Below are 12985 nucleotides of genomic sequence, written 5' to 3' on the forward strand. Positions count from 1 at the left end.
GCTTTGCATTTTTTTCATAAAATAGGCATTTGTCCAGTTATTACTCTGTTTTTGTCAACACCGTCAGACACAATAAAAAGCAAATAATTTTTTATTTATTTGGTCTAATGTAACATCAAACAATGTTTACTTTAAGCCTAAGTAGAAAAAAATCATGTGTTTTTATTCAACAAACATTTTTTTGTATTAAAAGAGACTATTACTTTAATGACAGAACAGCACTGAAGGAACATATTGTAAGCAGATTCATTTAAAACAAATCAAAAGCCCTTTGACGGTGGTGACACTAATCTGACGGAGGTGACAATGGCCTCATTACAACATACAATTAAAACTGTATATAACTCAGTTTAATGGTTTCTTGCTTATTAACTTTATTTAACTATTTGAAAAGATTAAAACTTGAAAAAATAAGAATCGTGAGCACTGTGACAAACATTTTTCAAGGAATGTAAGGTACAATTAAGCAATATCATTATTAAAAGTAACCCATTCCCATATCATCAAGTATAAAATCATTATGGTATAAAATAATTACCAGTAGGAATAATGTACAATGCATCACTGACATCATGTTAAACTGTCGTCTAGTGCCCCCTACTCCTGCTACAGCCTGTCTACTCCGAGCTGGCCCATGCATAGCCTGATCCACTGCACTGTCTGGGGCAGTTTCTGGGTGATCTGAGCCCTTATTCTTACATTCGCTTGATACTTGTTGTCCAAGCCTTTCTCTGACGAAGATGTTTGCCATGGCACTATTTTATCAGAGGTGCTTTAAAGGTTATACCTGTGATATAAGTACACGCCATCGCGTGAAAGAATCTCCCCAAAACCCTCTGGTGTTGTTTCTCTCTTCTGAGGCCTTTCTTTTCTTCTCATACACATTTCGTAGACACTTTTTCTCTTGCGACTCTCAGCCATTTTCAAACAAACCGCAGTGAGAAAGACAATCTTCAATGACTGGCTGAAACCTTAGCTCACACATAAAAGTGCGCAGAAAAACAAAGCTGAGGACGAACACATTAGACAGCCTTACGTAAACATATCAGCAGAATGATTAACAATTAGGAGGACCACTTATTTTAATGATCCACCCAGAAAAAGAAACCCCCTCCAAATCTTTGGTTTGATTTTCATGAGGTAACTTTTTAAAAGTTACTCAACTAAATGTCACTGAGTAAATTTGACCGCTAATACCCGCCTCTGAGCCACCAAGAAAAGTGAAACTGATGAAAATGCAGCAATAGTCAGAAAAAGCTAAATAATTTGAAGGTTATAAAAATTTAATGCAGAATGTATTTATGTTTGGCTCCGTTTAATCTGATACTCTTTAATAAAATGCAGCCCAAACAAACATTTGTGAGGATGCAGCTGTTCCTGATAGCTAAATGAAGGCAACATTAAGCAACTCAAGCATGTTTATTTATTGCAAGGAGAAAACCTGGAATTTGAATAAATATATATTTTCAATATATATTAACTGGTGCATACAGAATTGTGCAGATCCCAGAGGTACCGACTTTGAAACATTCGGTCTTCAGTAAGGATGCTGCACAAACATTTAAAAAAATTTTTTTTTTTGCAAGATCTACATGTATTCATTACATTACATCTGTCCCCAAAGACTGTCTTTGTGGCACACATCCCAGTTATCCACATTTAATGTTGTCAAGCTACTTACACACACACATATACACAGTTGGATGGATTCTGAAAGTGGAAACCTTGTCTGTCTCTCCTTATTGGAATCTTGTCACCAACGCAGTTCTAATGGATGGCCAGAGAAAGGATGCCACCCACAGCACCATCTGGCTAATGCCCCATCCTCTGCTTATGAATTACGCTAAATTGTGCCCAAGAGAGAGAAGCCACATGTTCATTATGAAAGCTGCAGGGGTATTAGAGATCCCTTGAGTCGTGCCAAACGAGCTGCATGTCACAGGACGGTGTGACACACAACACGGTGCCATGATGGGGAGTGAAAAAAATACAGCCTCCTCTGGTTTAATAGGATGCATTTATCAGGAGACCTTGACTGAGCTCTGACAGGGTTGGTCTTCTATTGTTTCGTTGATGATCAACTACTTTGTCAGAGCTGAATATTTATTGTGACTGTTTGACAAAGTCACATGGTTTTACTCCTTGTGGGCTGTTGTAAGTTGTAGCGAAAGGAAAAAGAAACACCTGCATTAATAAAGAATTTTATATCTCATGGAAATCCAACCTGGATTTTTGACTATATCACACTTACTTTAACTTTTTTCCTCCTTCAACTTTGAAAGCTATTATTGTTGCTTGCTAATAGCAGGCTTGTGTCTTTCTCTTCAAGTTGGAATCCTAACACAAAAAGGTTTCTCTCCATCCCTGACTATTAGAATCCAGTATGGCTGCAACAGAATTAGGAAATAGGCTGGTTTGTTATGAAACAATGAAGAGAAGGACCCAAATGCAGAGAGCCAGCAGGAGGCAGGCATCCATCCGTCCATTTTCCGTCATGCTTATTCCTGCTGGGGTCATGAGGGGTGCTGGTGCCTATCTCCAGCAGTCTATCGGTGAGAGGTGGGGTACAACTAGGACAGAGCGCCAGTCTATCGCAGGGCAACACAGAGGCAAACATTAAAACCATTCATGTACACACTCATACCTAAGGAGAGTTTAGAGAAGCAAATTAATCTCACAGTCATGTTTTTGGACCGTGGGCAGGAAGATAAAAAAAAAAGCGAATGAAACTTACAAATTAGACTGACTCTGAATAGTTAAATTAAGTTACTTTAAGGCATAATTTAAGGCAACATAAATAAAAATAAAAACTCAAAGCTTAAAGTGCTGTATTTTTATTTTTACTGGCTAAACTAACAAACTAACAAATAAAATGCTTTCTAAAACAAAGTAGTCAAACTTTGATCATAAAGAAGCCACATACATAAAAACTAAATGTTTGCTTTAAATGAAAGGTACTGCATACCGTTTTCCATACTTTTTGCATTTATTACTTTTTTATGTATAGGTTCTGCAACAAGAGCATGATATGGATAATTATTTCTTTGAAATTGATTGCTGTAGGTAGAAAAAAATAGATTCACAAGTGAACACAATTCTAACAGTGTCTTTGTTGGTGTTGGTTCTATTAAAGTACCTAGAACGTAAAAGTTTTTTTTTAGAAAGAAGATGCTTAATATTGCACCCAACTTTTTCCATATTAGGTACAGATTTTAATTTGTAAGATAATATAAGGCTTAAAAAAAATGCAGTGCCTAGATTCTATTCTGAATATCAGGCTTTAACAGGAGAAAAACTGAAACACTTATGCGCAACTTGGAATATGCTGTTTAAAACATCAATAGATTCTGAGTCATGGGGGGAAATTTTGATGCCTTCCAGAATATCAATCTGTAATAGATACAAACAAATACAGTTCTATATCCTACACAATGTTTACATATTCCCTTTATATGTACAGCAAGTGTACTCCAGGTGCTTCACCAAATTGTCCTAAATGTAATTTAACTAAAGTCACTAGATATCACTGACTTTTAGAGTGCAGGAACATAAGAGTATGCTGGCAGTATGCAGAGAAATCAGTTTGGGGGTAGGACAGACAACCCCACTCAGCCCACTCGTGTGTCTGCTGGGATTTGTACCGATCACCCTGAGAGCTCATAGTGAGACTGCTAGTGAGGATTCTCAGTCATCTAGGTCATAGTCGTTTCTTAAAAAGAAAAAGTTAAAAACAAACCACTGGACTTTGTTTTCCAAGTCTGAAGACGTTTCGCTTCCCATCCAGAAAGCTTTCTCAATTATTCTTAGGTTTGGGGGGTTTGTCCTTAGGATGCAGAGGCTGGTGCATCCTAAGGAAAAATCCCCAAACCTGAGATGAGCAGAGTAGTGTATGTAATTCAGTGCAGTGAGGAATGCTATCATCTTTATATTGGAGAAACCAAACAACGTCTCCACAGACGCATGGGTCAACACAAGAGACCTACCTCCTCAAATGCACGGAAACCAGGCAAACCAGATGAAAGTGCGCATTCAGCGTCTGCTCTGCCGATAATGCAAGCGTAGAAGAAGAAATGTGCTGTTTACCTGTGCAAAGAAAGAAACAACGAAAGAAAAATGTCTGAGGACTTCAGTGTTGAGGAAGAGCATGAGTTCTTTGCCGAGCCTTTTCTCTATGAACCAGACATTTTTCTTTGCGCACTTTCATCTGGTTTGGTCTGCCGCGGTTTCCGTAGAGTCGTGAACTCGCAGGCGCACGCTTTTAGGAAATCCTATACACTACTGTTTAGGCTCTATAACATTCTAAATGACTTCGTTTCGAGTAAATTATGGATGCTACCCACTCAGGACACTTGGAATACATTGGACGAGCAGTTTGGAGGAATATTGACACGTTTTTTATGGACTTTTATGGACCTTTCTGCCTCGGGCGCTGGGGACCTCCATTATTTGAATGTCAGCAGACAGCAAGAAGCCTCCCAGATCTCCAGATGCATTTGAGATATCAAAAAAGTACTCCAGAGTGTTGTTCAGCATGGTGGTGAGTAGAAAATGAAGGCTAATCATGTTTTGGGTGTACTATTCCTTTAAACAGAGGGGTTGGACTCAGGTTCCAGTTCTCAAAAACCTACAATGCAGCGATAGAGTCAATTCCTTCCCAGTATCATCACAATCCTCATCGTCATGCAGGGAACCAAAACATCTCACCTGTTTAGCCAGGCCAACGACCCTAATGACTCCCCTTTACAGAGGCATGGGCAAGTTTCAGGTTATTCCGTAAAAATTCAAAAAATATCCACTGGACTTGGTTTCAGGTTAATTTGAAAGTGCCCTTTTTTTACTTGTTTGAAATAATAAATGTTAATAAAAAGAATATTAAAAACATGTAGTCCTATGGTGCACGACACCCTTCAAAGAGAACAGAAATGGCCCACAGGATACACTTTTGACACCTCTTAAATTCATATTATTTCTAATGTTACGGTGCTGAAATATTGCCAGCAAAAAACTATGTTTTTAAAATGAGATGGGTTTTTTTGTTTGTTTTTGTTTTAACCATGTAGTTAAACCTAATGGAAAATAATATGTTTAATTATGACCTAAAATGTTATGATATTGATGCATAGGACATTTTCTGTCCTAAAAAAACACAGTCGTAACTCAGGCCGCAGGCAAGCTCTAAACTGAAAGATGATAGCCATTCTGAAACACAATACTTACAACATAAGCCAGTGTAGACAAACCACCATCAGATGTCTTTATCTGCACCAAGACCATCATGACACCAGCCCAACAGCATCTGTCAGCCCCTGAAAAAACTCCCCTGGCACCATAAAAGACCGAGACTCCTTAGTGAGAAAGCCGAGGCTGGAAAACAGTGGACCCATAGGACGGGATGGAGAGAAATAAAATAATATAGCAGCTTTTTACCCAACCGCTCTATTCATTTCACCACAATGTGCACCTTACACCACCGTGAAGGCAGATGGGGGAGGTGGAGGTGGAAATAAAACATGCATGAGTTGCCTGCAGCCCAGGAAAATAATTACTGTCATTTAGCAGACATGTAGAGGAGAGCAGTGTAGCCCAGTGTGCCCACAATATATTGCCAAGCCGCCTGCATACCGATGAACTGGAAGGAAAGCTAAGAGGTGGGATGCCCTGAGTAGGAGTCTGAGTGCTTCCCTGTTCCATGGTAATGGACGCCATTGTTTATTTATGGAGCTGTTATCTTATGTCAATCACAAATGATAGAATCCTGCCGCAATCACTGGAAATCTGACAGAGTTTTCTTTTCATCTGTTAGGCCAACACTCTATGTTGAACTGTTCTGGCTCCAGAAGTCTCAAAGGACATGGAGGGGTGGGGGGGGGGGTGACGTATATTTTTTCAGAAGATCAGAGAGAGAGATTTGACCTCTGTGTCTTTACAGAGTCTAAATCCTTTGCTGCTTTCCCCCTTTTTCTTCTTCTGTCACTCATTTGTTTTTCTATCCCCCTGCTCCACATCCGTCCATCTTCCACCATCCCTTCCCTGTTTTTATTTTTCATTTTCTTGCCTGCAGTCAGTGCACACCAAAGAATTTATAGTAGGTGGAGTAAAGCCAGCAGAGGTCAAACACGTGAACAGCTTCCAGTCTGGCTCTCCTATCATTCTTTATGGCCGACGTAGTGGCGAAGCCTTCATTACCCTGAATTATACCCTGTGATTATTACCTCTCCCCCTGGTCTATGTAGGACGACCCTGGCCTTATCTTCTTATCGTTTTACCCAGGAGGAATATAATGCAGCCAGCGATGGAAACGTAGCACAACATCTGCCTTCAGCATGACTCCACTGTGTTTCTTTGAACTTTACAAGCATGCATCCACAGCATGTGATGTATGAGAATGCATGACTAACATCATGGGTTTATTTACAGAAAGCTATATTGGGCAGCAGAGGCAAATTTTCTGATGCGGGTGTGGGATTCATTGGGCTGTATATAATCTTCGGGTTAAACAGATCTCCACATGACTAGAAATCGGAACTCTTGTTCCCCAGTGCTAAAGTGTCAAACCATCTAGAGTCATTTCATGTCCTGTAACTTTGCTCTGCATAATCTCCAATCTAAAGGAACTGTATCTGTTTTAGAGCTTGAGGTACAGTGGCTTGCCTAAGTATTTACACCTCCTAAACTAGAGTCTACATTTTTTAATGCCACAGCTACAACTGTAAATATTTCCTATAGGGATTTTGTGTTAAAGACCAACACAATGTTCTGTATAGTTGTGCACTGAATATGTAAAGTGTCTGAAAGGTCAGAAAACACAGGCAATTAAATGGGCTTCTTCAGCCTTTGATGACTGTTTAGGAGGCAAAGCAATCTGAGCGTAGTACAGTGGGGCCTGAGGACCAGGATCAAAACCTCTGCTCTAGAGACATCTTCCACTGCTATCACAGGTGCACCTATTTAAGGTTATGTCTCAAAAAGTTTAATATAAATAGAGCCTGAAAATTTTGCTTCTTTTTATTGCAAAATAGCTTTAACATAGTAAGGCTGAAATGAGAGCTTCTATAAGCATCAGTTTTCGGGTTCTTTAACACATTCCTCATTAAATTTATCTCTCATGTATCCCAATCTAGAGGTGTTCAGGGACTTCAGCTAAATCCATTACTTCCCAGAGTGCTTAGTTTGGCTCCCTATCTGTCTCTGTAACTAATGCATAGATGACTATTTGTATTGCTTTATTTTTATTCTCTGTTCACAGATTCTATGCTGAGGTATGGACCTTGCAACTCCTCAAGAGATATAATGCAGCTTTCCAATTAATTCTCTCCTTGCTTTTCTGTTTAGGTGGGCAGGCATGTCTCTGTTTTTTGGATGATGACCAATTATCCGTAACAATTTGGAAGATTGCCATGTTGTTCCCCCCACTCTTCTTTAAATTTCTCCCAAACATGACTATTCTGCCGTGTTTTTTTTTTTTTTTCTTTGTGATGCTATGATGTAACCACAAAAGACTTTAAAGCTTGTTTCTGTGTCAAAATGGGGTTTCAGAGGTATGGATAGTTGTTTAAAAGCCCAGTTCTGGCTTTGCTTTGTGAGATATTTTCCCCTTGGACCCATATAGCTACTTCAATATGCCCTTTTACAGTCCTTTTGATTCTCATCTGGTTTTGATGTTTATGAAGGAAACAGAGTGATGACCCAACTCACAAGAAATCTTGCAGAAAAAGTAAAAACCTTGCCCTCTTTTGTGTAGAGTTTAAAACTACATACCTACAATATAAACTGTGCAAAATCACAAGGTCTGGACTCATGTTCTTGTTGCTCCTTCGTTCATGTTGTTTGCACAACTGAGGAGCCTGTTTGAAGCCTGATAATGTGGGGAATCAGCAGGGTGCTCGACAAGCAGCAAGCTCTGGCGGTCCTGATATAGTGTACTTTTCACAACTCATCTTTTGAGTGGGCACGCTGAGAGAATCACTGTTGTATCATGGAGTACATATGAACGCAGACACTGAGGGGGGGTAGCTATCAAGGACTAGATGACATGGACGGTGCAGTAAACTTCAACATCAAGGCAAGATACCAGAACAATGTCTCTAGGTGAAGATTTGTCTTACAGACATGGCAATGTAATCTAAGACAAACAGGATCAAAGACTGTGCGCCTCGGGAGGTTTGAATACACATACCGGGTGCAACTGTGTGTGCTTATGTTTCCTTTTCTATGTGAAAAAGTGTCATCCTTCTGGATTTGCAAGTACTGTAGCTCCAAGGATCTAAGGATGTGTAACACTATCCTGAATTATTCCTAAAGTGTAGAATATAAAAGCTGTCTATATGTGTTTGGTTACAAGTCATTTTTAAAACCGATTCACTACATTAAAACAAATGTTTGAAATGCCATGCAAAACACCTCAAAAAGACTTCAAACCTAAGCTACCTGATAAAATATTACACTGATCATCAACTACACACAAAAAAGAGAACTGTAAGGAAATTAGATTGCATACCTATTTAACCTCTCAAGACCCAAACTCTTTTATGACATTAATGTTTAATTTCTCTTTGCAGCTCGGACTGATTGGAACCTAATAAGAGTAAAATAAATATTAAAACAATTTTATTTAGCGCCTGAACACAGTAACATTTTTCCTGGGTTCAAGGGAGTCACTTTTAACAATATGGATCCCCGAAGTGCCTCCAACAACTGGACGAAGATGTAGACACAGTAAATCTGTAATAAAAAAAAGCACTTCTGTATATTCCTAGGTTTGTATTGGGAAATCTTCTAAAATCTTAATTTCAATTTTTAAGCATGGTCTAGACCAGCGGTCCCCAACCACCGGGCCGCGGACCGGTACCGGTCCGTCGGTCATTTGGTACCGGGCCGCACAGAATAATTTATTGACGATCAGAGTCTGAGTGATGTTTTATTTTGAAAAAATAAAACTAGGATAAAAAATATCCTATCTTTGTGAAGCAGGATTTTCTGCGGTTACAGCGACCAAAACAAAGCTACGGAGCAGACTGGACATCAGGAGCGCACTTTGTGAACAATTAAAATTGATTTAATTAAAGGTATTTCATCAAAAATTGACATAATTAACACATGATTAACTGTTTGCCACTGAATTTGTCCTCACTTTGTGGTAAATAAATCTTTTTTTTATTTCAGTCTTATTCATTTCTAAAACAGAATTTCTTTTTTTTTTCTTTGTTCTTGTATACCATATTTTTATATATAACACAACAGTCCAGTCCTAATAGAAGGGTTGCAGGGAAGAAAGGAGTATGAAATTTTTGCTGGCACAATATAAAATTATGAATTGGTTAATATTGTTTTCTTACATTCTAAATGCATTTTAAAAGATTTAAGTATTTTAGATATTGACCAATAAAAGCTATATATGACAGCTAATATTGGCTTTTGTTTTTTTGTTTTTTTATATATATTTTGACTTTTAATCTTTGTTATTTTGATTATTTAAGAAAAATACTGAATACAAAAAAACAAATTTTTTGGCTATACTGAGGCTGTTGCAGCAACTGTAAACCTCTTTGTTAAAAGAAAAAAACTAAAAAAGATCTTAAAAAGTTAGTAAAATAAAATGTTGAAATATTTAAATGAAATAGAAAAAAAATAATTTTTAACTTGTGCTGAATGTGACCATTGGAATAAGTGTGTGCTTATTCCTATGGACTGATTTCCTATATGAGACTGGAATAGCAAATTACATATCAAAACAATTTCTGTCTCTGTTTAAATATGTTTCTTTATTACATCCAAGTCATGTTAGATAAACCTTCTGCAAGTTTCTTTTTGGTGGGCTTTTATCATCATATTTGTCTAAGAAAAGTTAAAACTGAGCTCAACACAGTGCTTTGTAGCACTCACATGGCAATCAGCTCCATCAGTCTGTGCAATTACACAACCTGCGCTGTATCATGGCAAAAGTGTGAGTACAGACTCAGCAGGGTTCATAGCCATTATTTAGGATGGCCCACACACACACATGAACACATTCTCTTCTCCCCCCCAGTGTGATGCTGTATCAGACAGTCAGGCAGGGAGTCAGGGAGCAGTAACGGGGCCATTAGGACTCCCAGGGACCCTATCGATCTCCTCATTGATCCCTCCTTCCTTGGCTGATCCAGACAACCGCGTGGGTTCACACGGCTACCAGCTGAAAGAGCCATGAAGTACTACAGACAAGTGCACATAGAGCAGATGAGGAAATATTAAGCGAGGCTTAAAAGTTATCCCTGGTGCCTTGTAAGTACTTCAAAACTCTCAAACATTTTTCATAGCTTGTTACATTCTAATCTAACACATCTGTATATTATCATGATTTAATAAGAAAGGCCAAAAGAAAGTTATTTTGAAAAGGAAGAAAAATTATAAATGCCTCAATATTTTAATTTCCTTTCAAAAGAAAACTGAAAAGTGCAGGATGCATATTAATCAGACCCTTCTACTCTGACATCAGTTAAATAAATATCCAGTTCAAATATCCAGTTCACCTTTAAAAATTTACCTAAATAATAAGCAGATGGAAATAAGCTCTACATAGTTTAATCCTAGAATAAAAGAGCTGTTTAATCTCATATAATCTCAATAGCTGTTTAATCTGCTATTTTTAAAGCACATTTAATACACATATTCTCTTAGAAAGACATTAGGCTGGCTAATATCTTATTTGTCCGGCAGATTTTAATTGGTTCATATTAATAAATCGTCTTCAAACTTCAGGGTTTCTTGTAAAGTACTATCGGGATCAGTGCTACACATACTGTAGGGCCATTTCTCTTTACTATACATATTCTTCAAATTCTGAGTAAGTTTCACTTTTATAATAATAATCAGCTATATTTGTTGGTAACTCCTGATGAAAACTGACCTGTAAGAGGATTAAAGACATGTCTCAAAAAGATAAAAACTGGATGACTTAAAATTTTATGTTTTGAATTCAGAAAACACAGAAAACAGAGTTATTGCCTCTGGAATGGAGTCTTTGTAAAAGAAGGTGCTTAGTAAGTCACTGTCAGCCACTTAAATGGATTTAAGTGATATTCTAAAAAAAAAAAAAAAGAAAACCGCTTTGGTCTGTTACTAAACTAACTGTTCTCTCATTCTTCCTTTTGAGCTGAAGAATGTTGCCATCCTAAAGAAAGCCACTTATGGAGTTACTTTACCACTATTTCTCTAACATAGAAAGTATTCAGTGCTTCCATGTTCCTTTGTGTGTCTGCCTCGGTTTTCTCAAACCGCCAGCTAACTAAGTCCAAAGACCCTTCACACTGAGCCTGGTTCTGCTAGATGTTTCCCTCAAAGTGTGAGGGATTGCTGCAGAACAACACCACAATGCAAGCAGAAGTGTACTGTTGCCACATGCTCATCGAGTAGAAAATAATCCGGCAAAGCCTATGACTCTATGCAATCATCTGCTTTTCATTAAAAAGAAAACTTTTAACTAATCTGTATGATTTCATTGAAATGACTCTGTAAAGAGCCCTGAGATAAAATGTACCATGAATGAGCTAATTAAGGTGTGTATATATATATATATATTAAACCTGAATTTGTATGTAGTACAGTTAATTTGAAATCTGCACATAAATTGCATATGTCTAAGTACATAGCCATACATGTAATGCATTTAAAAAGCATGTATGTGTAGTTATGTATATGTTTAATCGCTATCTGTATTCAGGATATGCAAATTTAGGGATAGAACCAGTTGACCATTGGCTTCTTCATGCTCCCTTTTACAGAATCTTTGGAATTGGAAATGTTAGGTTTTTTGTTTTTTTTTACTGATTATTTTTACTATACATTTCAAGTGGGGAAAAAAAACATATTATAAAATAAACAGTGGCACTGTATAAATACACTGATTTGATGTGAATTGAACAGATGTAAGGGAACAGAAAAGAAATATCTTCTATCTTTCCATACACTCAGAAAATTTTGACCATTGTCTACTTAAAAAAATTAAGGCAACAAAGTGACACTTAATATAATTGAATAGATTTTAATTACTTCAACTTTGATTAAAAACCATTGATTTAATTAAACAAATTTAAACAAAAATTTTAAATACAAAATAATGAAATCATTGGTTGAAATACTTTGGATTTACTTATAATATGGCAAATGTTGAGTAAATCCAAATCAACTATACAGGGAAAATTGATTAATATTTACTATGTATCCGAAAGAAAGTGATTTAGATATACCAACTATTTGTGAAAAAGTGATTTAGATTTACTAATTTATTATGTGGAATTAAATAATATTTAATAATTATGTGGATGAAATAGATTTCCATTTACTAAATATCTGGATAATATTGATTTATATTTAATAATTATATGCGTTAAAATGATTCTATCTCTCTAAATATCTGGATACAAATGATTTAGATTAAATAAATAAAATAAGCTACATCAACTCATAACCTGGAACAATGTTACTTAATTCAACACATTTAAACTGAAATTGTTATTTATTTTTACATAACTTAATTGTTCAAATGAACTTATAATTGGTACCACATTACTTAAAATCTATTTAATGTTATTGATTGTCACTTTGTTGCCATATATTTTTTATGTAGAATCTACTCAATATAATGTGTTCTTTGCAAGAATTTACAGAAGGGCAGTTAACAAATGACCACATTTAGAACAACAGCAGGTAAACATTTATTTGTGCAACTTCGTTTACACATATATTCTGAAAATTTTTCGTGTAAAAGGCCAAAATACAAAGAAATCCTGGTGTACACAACAGAATTACAACAAGCCCCTCAAATGAGTATGGCAAAATATATTTAACAAAGGCACTTGCTATTTGAGGCAGGCCAATTGAACAGGTAGGCTCCTCAGATCAGTGTCAGATCAGTACAGCTTGTGCTCACAATTACCAGGGTCACAAAACAGAGGTAAAGACCCAGCAGAATACTGTCTATCTTCATAATATAGCTGTGGATTGCTGT

Source organism: Cyprinodon tularosa, unplaced genomic scaffold, assembly GCF_016077235.1.
Source record: "Cyprinodon tularosa strain WSP-4 unplaced genomic scaffold, ASM1607723v1 ctg171, whole genome shotgun sequence".
Classification (NCBI taxonomy): domain Eukaryota; kingdom Metazoa; phylum Chordata; class Actinopteri; order Cyprinodontiformes; family Cyprinodontidae; genus Cyprinodon; species Cyprinodon tularosa.